At 39.6% G+C, this 12,943-nt stretch overlaps 2 long non-coding RNA genes and 1 pseudogene across 2 annotated transcripts; 1 reads left to right on the top strand and 2 right to left on the bottom strand.

Annotated features, from left to right (window-relative positions):
- Positions 1-765: 765 nt before the first annotated feature.
- LOC134670761 (uncharacterized) lies at positions 766-3,514 on the top strand (annotated as a pseudogene).
- Positions 1,732-3,639, bottom strand: LOC134670762 (uncharacterized). Its single transcript, XR_010099128.1, has 2 exons — positions 3,532-3,639; positions 1,732-2,710 (listed from the first exon to the last, which is right to left on the bottom strand). It is a non-coding gene; the product is annotated as an uncharacterized LOC134670762 (long non-coding RNA).
- A 4,963-nt stretch (positions 3,640-8,602) lies between these two features.
- LOC134670763 (uncharacterized) lies at positions 8,603-12,450 on the bottom strand. Its single transcript, XR_010099129.1, has 2 exons — positions 12,257-12,450; positions 8,603-8,754 (listed from the first exon to the last, which is right to left on the bottom strand). It is a non-coding gene; the product is annotated as an uncharacterized LOC134670763 (long non-coding RNA).
- Positions 12,451-12,943: the final 493 nt, after the last annotated feature.

Here is a 12,943-nt window from a genome sequence, read left to right as displayed (position 1 = left end):
TAATAGTCCTCGATTTCGATGTAAACATTAGCGATATTTTATCTTTCCCGTAGTTTTAAAAATCCAAAACCTTGCGTAACTTGTGTTATGTGTTGCCTAGTTTTTTTATGTAAACATAACGAATGTGCAAACTAATGTTAATGTAAATTTGATAGCTTCCAGTTCCTAGGCAATGTTTAGTTCCTTGCGTCTCACAAGATGGCTCTACTAGTACCCAATGTTTTGTTCTTAAACCCAATGTTCCTGGAGTCTTAAAATTATGATTTCAAGCATTTCATAACACTTGTATTTTTACTAAAACGTAGCAAATATATAGATTTGGATTAACGTAATCTTGAACATTCATACATATATAGTTCACCTATCTGCATAAAGATGGCGTTAATAGGCCCATCATATCTCGTTTCTGAAACCTGTAAAAAAATGCAGAACATCATGTAACATGTTCCTAAAAATATATCGAATGTATTTAAATAGTTTAACATACATAAAAACAACGCGCATGTTCGTACAATTTAACTGTTTACCAACTTGTCACTAGATGTCACTGTACAGCGCGCATACTAATCCTACATGGCGGTGTTAAGATTTTTCCTAGAATACCCGATACACCGAATATTGTTAATGTCGAGAATTAGTTAGGAGTCGAGACTGTGAACACTCTGCGTACCTTTCAGACCTTAGTGGGCCTTCTTGACTAATAGTAGGAAAACCTAATTAGAGTATCCCGCGTTTCCTTAGTGTTCGGGCTTAGGAGATACGTTAAGGTGGCGACTGACTTGTAACATTTCGGTGTAATGTAACGTGTTACAACCCGAGCATTACAACAGTCAGTGCAGCGAGCCGAGCCGCTCGACGCGAGCACCGCGTGCTCCACTCAGCTGTCGGTTTTTACGCGAATCCCTTTGAGTGTTACATTACAAGTCAGTACAGGTTCGCAAGTCGCCGCGAGTGCACTTCTTCCGTGATTGTGCTTTTGGAACAGGATTTTAATAAATATGGAATGGGATAAAGAGAAAGTTCTATTATTTATTGACAAATACAGAGATAAAGAAATACTGTGGGACCCCACGCACGGAGATCACTTCAATAAGTTTAAAAAAAAACGATGCGTGGGTAGAATTATCCGAGGATATGAATATAACGGTTGAAGAGGCCAAGAAAAAAATTACCAGTTTACTTGCCTCACTAAGAAGAGAGAAGGCTAAAATAAAGAACAGCACTGGAACGGGCAAAGGTAAGTTTAAAATGTTTTTTTACGCGTCACTGGGCCTGGGCCCCGATTTTTGAGCAAGTGAGTGATTCGATATCACGTTTTTTCCATACAAAAAAACGTGATATCGAGTCACTCACTTGCTCAAAAATCACCCTCCAGGGCGGTAAGTGAGATTTGCCGCGGGGTAGCGGCAAATCTCACTTACCGCAAAGGACAAGACTTAAATTCGAACCACGGGCGGTAGGTAATAAACAGGGAGCGTACCTTTCGTGCCGATGATAGCAAATTGACGTCACGTTGCATATAAATATGTAGGATAATTCCAGTTAGTCTTATTGTAGTCATCAATCATTAATCATCAATCGTTTATTCATATGTGTTACATACATCATAAGTATCATGATGAATGATTGATAATTTCAGAAAAAATTGTATCATCCTATATGCAACCTGACGTCAATTTGATGTCATCGGCATGAAAGGTACGCTCCCTGGTAATAAAAAAAGGCCTCAAATCGCTTGTTTATAGTATTTATTTTTAAAGTGTCCTAATGATATTATTTATTTTTCAGGTGCCGACGAAATCTATACTAGTACATGGTTTGCATTTAAACCATTACTATTTGTGTTGGACCGAAATAAACCACGAAATACAAATGATACGGTAAGTTTTTCTAAGTATATCTTTCTTGCCAGTTCAAAGCTCCCTCCCGTGAACAGTATTCTGCAATTTCGTGGCGTATTTGTTTCGCTGTTGTACTTGTTCTACGCGGTCGCCTCTCCAAAGCGAAAAGGCTTGTAAGTTCGCTGTCGTTTCTCCAATTTCCTGGTCTAACAACTCCTTCTATTTCATGATCAAATGTCCCTGAAGGTGTGTAAATGTCACTGGATTCATCACTTTTTCTGAGATAGTTATGAAGATGCGTTATTGCCATTACTACTGAAGAGGCGTGGTTTGGTTCTAATAACATAGGCTTTCTTAACACTCGAAAAACTGCTGAAACTATACCAAATACGTTTTCCACTACTCTTCTCGCTCTGCTAAGTCTGTAATTAAATGTTCTCTCTATAGACCCTTTTGCATGGAATCCCGAGTAAACTTTCATTACATTTTCTGAAAGGGCAAAAGCTTCGTCACTAATGAAATAGTATGGGATGTCTAGAGTTCGCAAAGGTAATGGGTTGGGTTCAGGAATATTTAACGATTTATTTTTTATTCTTTGACAAAGTTCAGAGTTGTTAAATACACCGCCGTCCGATATTCTTCCTTGACATCCCGCATTTACATATACAAAGTTGTATTTAGCGTCAACTACAGCAAATAATACGACGCTAAAGAAATTTTTATAATTATAAAAATCACTTCCACTATTCATCGGTGATTGTATTATTACATGTTTGCCATCCATACCTAGAGCCCAGGCAATGGGGGAAATTCCATAATGTGTCATATTGTTGTACTAAACCTTGCCATTCCTCAGGTGTTGTTGGCATCTGCAACAAACAATAATAATATTTTTTTATGTATTTTTTAGTTAAACCCCGATGAAGAAAGCGAGCAACGTGGTGCGACCGCGGATACAGTTTTGGACAACGGGTCACATACCGAGCGACCGATTCATGTCGCTAAAAAAAAGAAAAAAGCAGTCATGGATCCCGAGGAAATAATGGCTTCTACATATGACATTTTAAAAAAGACGTCAAGCGAGAAAAGTTCGAAAAGTTTGGACGAGTGTGACAGCTACGGAGCTTTCATTGCAAACAAATTGAGATCGTACTCTAACCAGACCAGAAACTACGTACAACACCATATTTCAAATATTTTATTCAATGCTGATCGGGGACAATATGAACCCAACTATGGTTACGGTTATTCGACTCGTCAAGGCTATTTTTCTACACCTGGACCAATTCAAACTCATTCTACAAGAACAACAACTTCGCAGCAATACAATTATTCCACACCTTCACCTCAAATGTCGGATTGCAGTCAAGATAGTGCTGGATTACAACGCCCAGATACTCACACCCTCACTTCAGCCCGCAATTATTCGTCACCTTCACCTCAAATGTCGGAGTGCAGTCAAGATACTGCTGGATTACAACGTCCAGATACTCACACCCTCACTTCATCCCAACGCAATTATTCCTCACCTTCACCTCAAATACCGGAGAACAGTGAAGAAACTGCCAGGTTCTTGCGAGAATTTGGCGACTTGATTGATTAGATATATAGAATGTGTAAGTCTTGGTTTCCTATTTTCAAATTACATTTTTAAATAAAAAATAACTAAAGCACATGTTGGTTTGCTTACCTTTATACAATTCTTCAATACTTTCTCTATTGCTTCACTGACTTCCTTTACTATGAAGCCTATTCTCTGTCTAGAAATTTTAAAAAGATATTGCAAGCTTGTAAAAGAATCTCCAGAAGCGTATTTACCGTATGTAAGTAAGTATATGTAATTGGGTACTACTATGGGATCAGAAGGTACGGTAAATAAATTAAAAGATGCGTGTTCATTAGTTGGTGTTTACTATGAGACTAATCTTACGCGCCGAGCGCAGTCGGCTCTAACTTATCCTATACCTATATACTACGGATACATATGTTATGGTGGTGGCGGGGAGCCTCGCCACAGTCCTCCGCCCTTAGAAAAATCTAGAAAAAACTATTGCTAAAAATCCGGCCCGCACTTTTTACTTCACTATCTTACGTTTGCACTAAGTATTTACACTATTTACACTATCACATGGTTGATTGTTTGTTGTTTCGGCGGCGGCGCTCCAATAGCGCCGGTTTGCACGGCGGCTGCGGTCCTTTTTCTTATGGTTTTCTCTATACGATAGTCCACTGTTGCTCTAATGCGTTGTTTGCAGTAACGCCAGCCAATGTATAGGGTGGCTAGCGTTATTAAGGCGCTGACCAGCACCACGGCTGCGAGAGACATCTTAAAGTTTGTGTTGTCTCCTGATGTGTCCTCCTTCTCCGATGTCCTCAGCTTGGTGTCCGACGCGACACCATTCTGGGCCACGATCATTGTTTTGCTTGGTGGGTTCCCCATGTTTGGTTGAGAGTGGATGTATACAGCTCGACGTCCGAATATGTACTGATGTAGACTGTGAGTGATGGAATGCTAAATGTTGAATCGCACGGTCTTCTTTACCGTGCGACCGGATCTTGTTCTCACCAGCGGTTCGGTTGAAGTGGTGCCATTAGTGTCATTCCGCTGCGGTGTCGGTGTTGGTGATGTTATGACACCCGGAGATGCGGCTACTGTATCACTTCGTTGAACGCTGGAGCTCGTAACCGTCATATCGTCGGCCATTAAAAGATAAGCCGGCTTGAGACGGTCAAGTGACACAGTGACATGTTTATTGTTGACTGTGATAACAAAGAACTTTGGATGGCGAGATAAAACTTGAAATGGACCTTCGTACGCAGGTACTAAGGACTTTCGAGCTTCGTTACGCAGGAATACATGTGTACAAGAGTTTAAGTCCTTGTGTATGAAGATGTTGTTTTTGTTGTGAGAACCAGTAGCGTTCGCAATACTCGGAACGGATGAGAGGATGTGAGCGAGATTATTCACATATTCATTAGTATTTATGTTTGTATTATGTTTGGTAAATAAATCTCCTGGTAATCTAAGGTTTGTGCCGTATAAGAATTGAGATGGGCTAAAACCTAGGTCTTCCTTTATGGCTGAGCGTAAACCTAGTAAGATTAAAGGTAGTTCCTGTGACCATTGTGTATTATCTTTACATTTGGCGATAATGGCGGCCTTTAATGTCCTATGAAATCTCTCGATCATGCCGTTCGCTTTCGGATTGTACACTGTTGTACGAACACGTTCGATGCCGAGTCTTTTTAACAATTGCGTAAATAAATCGGACTCGAATTGTCGGCCTTGGTCTGAAGTGATTCGCTTGGGGCAACCGAAACGAGCTATCCAGTGTTCTACGAACACTTTAGCAACCGTTTCGGCTGTTATATCCTTTGTAGGGATCACTTCAGGCCATTTTGTTACCCTATCTATTATTGTGACGCAATATCTGAAATCGTTAGATAGCGGCAACGGACCTATAATGTCAATATGCACATGTTCGAAACGTGAAGCGTTGTCGAACTCGCCTATTGGTGTGATGGTATGTCTCTGAATTTTTGACTTCTGACACGGAATACAACATTTTACAATATTTTTGATATCTGTGTTCATGCTAGGCCAGAAATATCTATTTTTAACCGCATGCCTTGTAGCAGAGATGCCGGGGTGACTCACGTTGTGAATTGTTTTAATCGCAAGTTCTCTGAAACGTAATGGTAAGTAAGGTCGGATGTTATCAGTTGATGTTTCGCAAGTTATTTTTATCCCGGATTCTGGCATTGTGATTAATTTAAATTGTAGATTATTTTGGGTTTTCAGATTCTGTAATTCAGCGTCATTTTCTTGTGCTTCGGCTAACGATTTATAATCGATTAAACTAGGTATTGATATTTCATTTATCCTCGATAAGGCGTCGGCTACTGTGTTTCTATCACCTTCGATGTATTGGATTTTGTCACAAAATTGAGATATAAAGTCTAATTGTCTGAGGCGTCTAGGTGAATCTGAAGGTGAGACCTTTTTTGTAAGTGCGAATGTTAATGGTTTGTGGTCTGTTAATACAGTTAATTCTTTGCCTTCTACCATGTGACGAAAATGCCTTATAGCCATGTAAATAGCTAATAACTCTCTGTCGAAAGTACTGTACCTACATTGGGTTTCGGTAAGTTTTTTTGAAAAGAAAGCTAGGGGTTCTAATTTATCACCTATCTGTTGATGTAAGGCGCCACCTACGCAGTTTCCGGAAGCATCAGTCATTAGAACTAGGGGTGCGGACACTTCCGGATGTGACAAAACTAAAGCTTCATTAATGCTTTTCTTACATTGGCTGAACGCTTCTAATGCACTTTCAGACCATGTAATTTTAGTTTTGTCGTTTTTTCTAGCATTATGTAAGTAAGCGTTTAATGGTGCTTGAATTTCAGCGGCTTTTGGAATGCTTTGCCTATAGAAATTCATCATTCCTAGAAATCGCCGGAGTTCCTCGACTGTTTTTGGTAGGGGAAAGTTTGAAATGAGTTGCGTTTTTTCTTCGCTTGGTTTGATACCTTCCTTACTAATATGATAGCCGAGAAAAATTAATTCCGATTTCCCAAATTCGCATTTATTAGTGTTTATGGTAAGTCCGTAGTCGTTGAGTCGTTCTAGGACTAACTCTAAGTGTTTAATGTGTTGTTCTTTTGACTCGGAGCTAATAATTATGTCGTCTAAGTATGCGAATGCAAAATCGAGGTTTTTGAGTACAGTGTTGATTAACCTCTGGAAATCCTGCGCTGCGTTACGTAAGCCAAAATTCATCCTAGTATACTCGAATAATCCAAAAGGCGTGATTACAGCTGTTTTTGGAATATCCTCTGGTGCCATGGGTATATTATGGTAGGCTTTGCGCACATCGATTTTGGAAAATATTGATTTACCTTTAAGTGTGTATGTAAAGTCTAAAAGTCTTGGTAATGGATAACGGTCAGGAATTGTTTGTGCGTTTAACCTACGATAATCACCGCAAGATCTTGTTTCCTTTCCGTCCTTTTTATCGACACACACAAGTGGATTTGCCCAAGGGCTATTAGATGGTCTACAAATGCCTAATTGCGTCATTCTTTCGAATTCGGCTTTGGCTAATTTGTATTTTTTTGGATTAAGTGGGCGTGCTTTTTCGTAAACTGGAGGACCAGTTGTATAAATGTGATGTTGGACCTCATGTTTCGGATTTAATTTGAAATTCTCTTTTTTAGTGATGTCAGGGAATTTCTCTAATAATTTGTGATACTCATTATTGACGTCAATTGACCGAATAGTTGTTGGCTCGACATCTTTGCAGATGCTAGCAGCTCGTGATAGTAGAGTAATTTTATCTATTAGTTTCTTACCATGTAAATCTACTAATAATTTGTTAGCTACTAGAAAGTCGGCACCTATGATTGATCTTTGGACGTCTGCTAATATAAATTTCCAAATAAATGTACGACGTAGGCCAAGATCAATTGCTAAAGTTTTGTCGCCGTATGTCTTAATTTTTGAGCCATTGGCAGCATATAAAGTGTAGTCTGACTGAGTGTTTTGCCTTTTTCCGGCTAAAACAGACACATCAGCACCAGTGTCTATCAAAAATCGCGTGCCTGTATTATGGTCGGTAACGCATAAACGGTATGTATTTTCGACACCGACAACTTGGTATATGCGTGCCGGTGTCAGAGTTAGTTTTCCGACCCGGAAGTATGACGACAATTAGTAAGATCACCGCATTTGCGAGCATCTTGTCCGTAGGTGAAATGGTAGTAGCATTTATAATTAGATTCACCTGGTTTTGCTACTTGGGACATAAATGCGGTTTTATTCGAGCTATTACTTTTCGAACGTGTTCGCGATGGATCTCTTTGAAAACGCGTGCGGCGGACATGATCTCGCGATTTCCTAGTCGTTGTCGTGTTTAATTTATTGGTAATGGCCTGTATTTCTAATTTTAGGTTGGCTATTTCCCGTAATAATTTGTCGTTATCGGATTTAAAAGAGGTTGTGGAAGATGATGCTATAGCGGCCATTTCCGATGGTTTGGTACTTTCTACTATTTTATCTGCCATCGCAGCTAAAGTATCTAATTTTACTTCCCCCGAGTCACACGCCGTTATCACTGCACGTATTGACTGAGGGAGACGACCGACAAATAGTAATTTTAATGTGTCGTCTTGGACGCGAGTTTTACCTAACTCTCTCATACGTCTGAGTAATTGCGAAGGCTTTTGATCTCCTAACTCAATCTCGTTCAAAAGTTGATTTAACTGCCTCGACTCTGACTCTTCATACACAGATATTAATCGGGCTTTAATTGTTTCGAACTTATTGGTTTCAGGCATATTTTCTAAAATGTCACTAATGTCCCTTAACTCGTCTCTCCCTAACTTAGCAATTAAAAGTTGACTCTTATGAAGGTCACTTGCCTTTTGTGGATCCACTATGGCGTCGAACTGGTGGAACCAGAGCCTTGGCTGTTGCCGCCAAAACTCAGGGATGCGCGACGAGAGGGTGATGGCGGTCAGCTGCTGCGGGAACTGCTGGGTGACAGGTTGTTGGTTGGGCTGCAGCTGGTCTTGAGTTACTTCCTCCGTCAGCGTCATGGTGATGCGAGGTACGGAAACCGATTTAATCAAAAGTTCTAAGTTGGCGCGCGGAACACTTGAGACACGTCGGGAGTCACCACTTTACCGTATGTAAGTAAGTATATGTAATTGGGTACTACTATGGGATCAGAAGGTACGGTAAATAAATTAAAAGATGCGTGTTCATTAGTTGGTGTTTACTATGAGACTAATCTTACGCGCCGAGCGCAGTCGGCTCTAACTTATCCTATACCTATATACTACGGATACATATGTTATGGTGGTGGCGGGGAGCCTCGCCACACGTAAAAACGTAGTGTAACTGCTAGCCTATCTGTAACAGATATAGCTTTTCTCAATCTTGTATCTTGCTTGCCCACTAACGGTCCAATTAAATTAATGAGTCGGTCGAAATCGGTAGACGACATTCTAATAAAGTTTCTGTATTGTCCAGTAAACTCTTGGTTTCGAAGAATATTCATTATATTCGTATCATAGTTCCTTCTTTGGTACAAATTAGATATCCAATATCGTTTCGTTTTTTTCTTCTTGTATTTTAGATAGCAATAACTTAGTACAATAAGTGAAGCACACGCGACCTCCATATCCGACATTTTGAAACAGAATGGAGCACAAACGAACAGAGCGCTCAGGGCGAGCGTTCGCCGCGTAGCTGTAATGTAACTGTAATGTAACACGATCGCCGCGAACGATACATTACACCGAAATGTTACTAGTCAATCACCACCTTTAGATTAGCTATCATTAGCACAGAATAAGTAATAGTATTATCATACAGAACGGACACGCACCGCCCCGCCCCGACTCGGATTACCTCGCCCCGCGACTGAGTTCTGACGGACTCCTGACATACGCTCAGTTCGGCTAGCGACGCCGCGACGCGATGACGCAACGATCAAAATGCCGGTGTATTGTGCGATGTACGGGCACCTACTTATTGTAGAAATGAATAATAATATGGTTTTCCAAAGACACGAAATATGTATCAGTAAATAAGGCTATACTTTTGCCTAAAAATAATAATATCATATGAATTAAAACCTTGAATTTGTGAATGTTAAGCCAACATTTAATATTTAAAGTACCTAAGGTAACTAGACCTTCTACACAGATATTCCTCGTAAAAGTTTTATTTTTAGTTTAACACTCTTTTCACAAAAAAGAACTTGTTGGTCGCGGGACATTAGCGTTTGATTTTTAATTTAATTTTTAAGAATTTAAGAATTAATTATGTATGTTATATAAAATAATCAATAGGCATCAACAATAAGGTACATTTAATAATGGCGTGTTGAAAGTCCAAGTACGTGCAGGACTATAAACTGACAAAGCCAATTCTACAATTGGAGCGAAATAAAACATAAACCTTTATTTTGTTTTTTTACGTATTTCGATCGAATTATGCAACGCAGCGGGCCGCTCGTCGTGTCCTTCGGCTGGCCTGGCAAACCTCGGCTTCGCCTTCCCCGCGCGCCGCACGAGTCAGCCCTAAGCCTCTTACTCACACAATGACGCGTGTACAGACGTGCCGTGCACACATATAAACGCAAATGATTTTCGATGTATGGCGTGTCCGCCCTGTGTCATTAGAATGATTGTAATTAGCGCCGACTCGACTGCTGTTAATTAATATACGGCTATCTGCCATCACTCCGTGTTTCTCTTCGCTCCTCATCGCACGCCCCACCTCTCGAAGAAAACTATTCTACAAGATTGTTTTTTTTTATTAGATAATAAGACACTATTTAACAATTTTTAACAAAACAATCATATTATTTGCACAATTTGATGCTGTTCCACTACATGCATTAATATATCAACATAGGTACAGAAACCTACTTCAAAATCAAAACAAGAATTACCAAGGCTTGCCTATTTTTACAAGCTTTTATTTAGTTTCACCTGACCATTGTCTGTCTGTCTGTCTGTGTGTAATCAATGCAAGTTAACTTTGATCCACTTCCCGGTTTCCGATTGAGCTGAAATTTTGCAGGCATGTATAGATCGGATGACAATGCAATATTATGGTAACATCGAGCTGATCTGATGATGGAGACAGGAGGTGGCCATAGGAACTCTGTGAAAAAACAACGCAACCCAATTGTGTTAGGGGTTTTTAGAGATGTCTCGATGAGTATTAGTTGTCTAAGAAAAGTACTTACAGTCAGCGATAAAAGCTTGTACAAAAATGAAATCTTTGCCAAAAACTTTTGAACAATCAATCCCAATACTCCCAACCCACATTAAGTTCATTCATTTAGTTATCAAATTTGATTATACCCAACCCATTTCGTATTTACAAAAAAAAAAAATACCAACAATGTTTGAATTGAATAAAATTCTTTCAGATCACAATTCTTATCAAGAAATTCATGGGACACCAAGCCAGTAGGCTCAATGGAAAGTCAATTTGTATTTCCCAAACATAAGAATAATGTAACTGTAACTGATACCTACATTCAGCAGTTTTTGTTTTTTTTAAGCAGATTATCCACCACTACTCCCTGGACAGTCTCATTGTGTGAAAGTAGTCTACATATTGCTTGGACTTGTGGCCATTCTATGGTAGACCACAGAGTGGCCACAAGTCAATGTGGAATTTGCGGCCAGAACTCTGAATATCCACGTCGACATTTAGGGCAAGCAATTCCGATATCCAATAGAAAAAAGTTAACAATCACACAAATATCATTGGTCGACAATGCAATTAAAGCGCCATTGCTTACCATGCCGGTAATTTATACAGATTTTTTTCATATGTATAATTTGAATAAATAATATATGAATTCCTTATTATTTGCGCCAGAAACAAAACTAACAAAATAACATACTAACACGAACTTGGGGCCGTTTACCTTAGAAGTATATTAATAAAAATAAAATAAAAACAAATAATATCACCTCCATCCCAAGTCATCAACACCACTAATCAAAGACTCAAAGTCCACATCACTAAAATCAAACTCCACCAAAGTCGACAGCCTTCTCGACAGCCACTGCATACGGCACCAAATCACATGCCAATAACGCGTGGATCAGGCGTTAACAGGTGATCCACGACCAAGGGCTGACCATCGGGACCCACAACACGCAGCTCCATATGAAGAGAAGCCTTAACCTTTTAACCGCCAGCAATTTTTGATCGAGCGTGCTCGTATCGCCACCAACAGTAATTGTACCACGCAGAGTAAGGTTGGCATAGTTACGGGAGTTATAAATGTGCTGTAAAAACCAAATCAGATCTTTGTCTTATTTATCAGACTGTGGCGAAATGAGCTGGATATGTAATGTCTTATATATCAGACTCTGGCGGTTAAAGGATTAAGATGGGGCGCGGGGTTGTTGGGGCAAATCAGGTGATGCCCAGATTGCCCAGGCGCGTCGAAAATGCTCAGGTATTCCACCTCGTCCGCCACAGTCCTCATGGTGGAACAGAAAAACGCCACCCCGATCTGTAAGCTGAAGGACTGGCACGCCGTAAATACGGCATGCAGCGTCACGTTGATATCTGACACATTTATTAAATAAAAAGACATAATGAAGGACAGTTCCCAACGAGAGCAAGGAAGTGAATAAGTATTAGTAAGTCAAACTTAACATCATAAAGTTCCTTTGCTCTGAAAATTCAGAGACATTGAGCTGTTTTTACATTATACTTCAATGTTCAGAGACAAAGTTATCACATGAGAAGAAACGTCACAAGAAATTCGACTATTATTGTTTATATACAGTATTCAAAATCATTTTTACTATTCCATGGTTTTAAAACCAATGGGAAAGCATAAAAACAGATTTTGGAAACGCTTAACACAAACCTTGAAGCAACAACGCTGATCTAGGTTATTGAAGTCCTAATAAAAGTAATAAAATATATTAGTAATTTAGTAACACATTTTTGATATCGGAACTTCGGAGGATCTACACAAAGAAACCTGATATTAGGACCGTGAGTAATTTGAGGAACAAATAAATAGTTAATCCGTATCCTATTGAATTTCGTAACCTAACCTCGTCAGTAATGAGTAAGAGTAATGTAATGTCAATGTCACTATGAACCATAGTATACTTAGATGACTGACGGTTCATCATAAGCCCGCTCCACACTCGTGCGCGAATCGCGGCGCGAAGCCGCGAACGCGAGTCTGGAGCCGATTTCGCATAGAGTCTGGCTACTGAAATTTTACCCAAATGTTTGGCGGGAAATTCAAAAAATCTTCGGCTGGTCACACTTTGTGTAGTAGGAATTATAGTTTTGATACTAGAAAATATTTTTGATTTTCTGTGCACACGTAAGGTACCTAAGGATATAACTTATAAGTAAGTTAAATATACGTTGACGTGCACTCAGTCAGCTCACATAATTTCTATAGTCAGACCGTAAAAAGTCTGCAGCGATTTTGCTAGCCCACGCAGTGCAAGTGTCATTTTAAATGTCAAACTTCTATGAAATTATGACGTATACTTAATACTTACACTGCGTGGGCTATCAAATCCGCTGCAGA

Source organism: Cydia fagiglandana, chromosome 14 (genome assembly GCF_963556715.1).
Source record: "Cydia fagiglandana chromosome 14, ilCydFagi1.1, whole genome shotgun sequence".
NCBI lineage: Eukaryota > Metazoa > Arthropoda > Insecta > Lepidoptera > Tortricidae > Cydia > Cydia fagiglandana.
The sequence above is the reverse complement of the archived record's forward strand: the minus strand, read 5'-3'. Positions and strand labels throughout refer to the sequence as shown.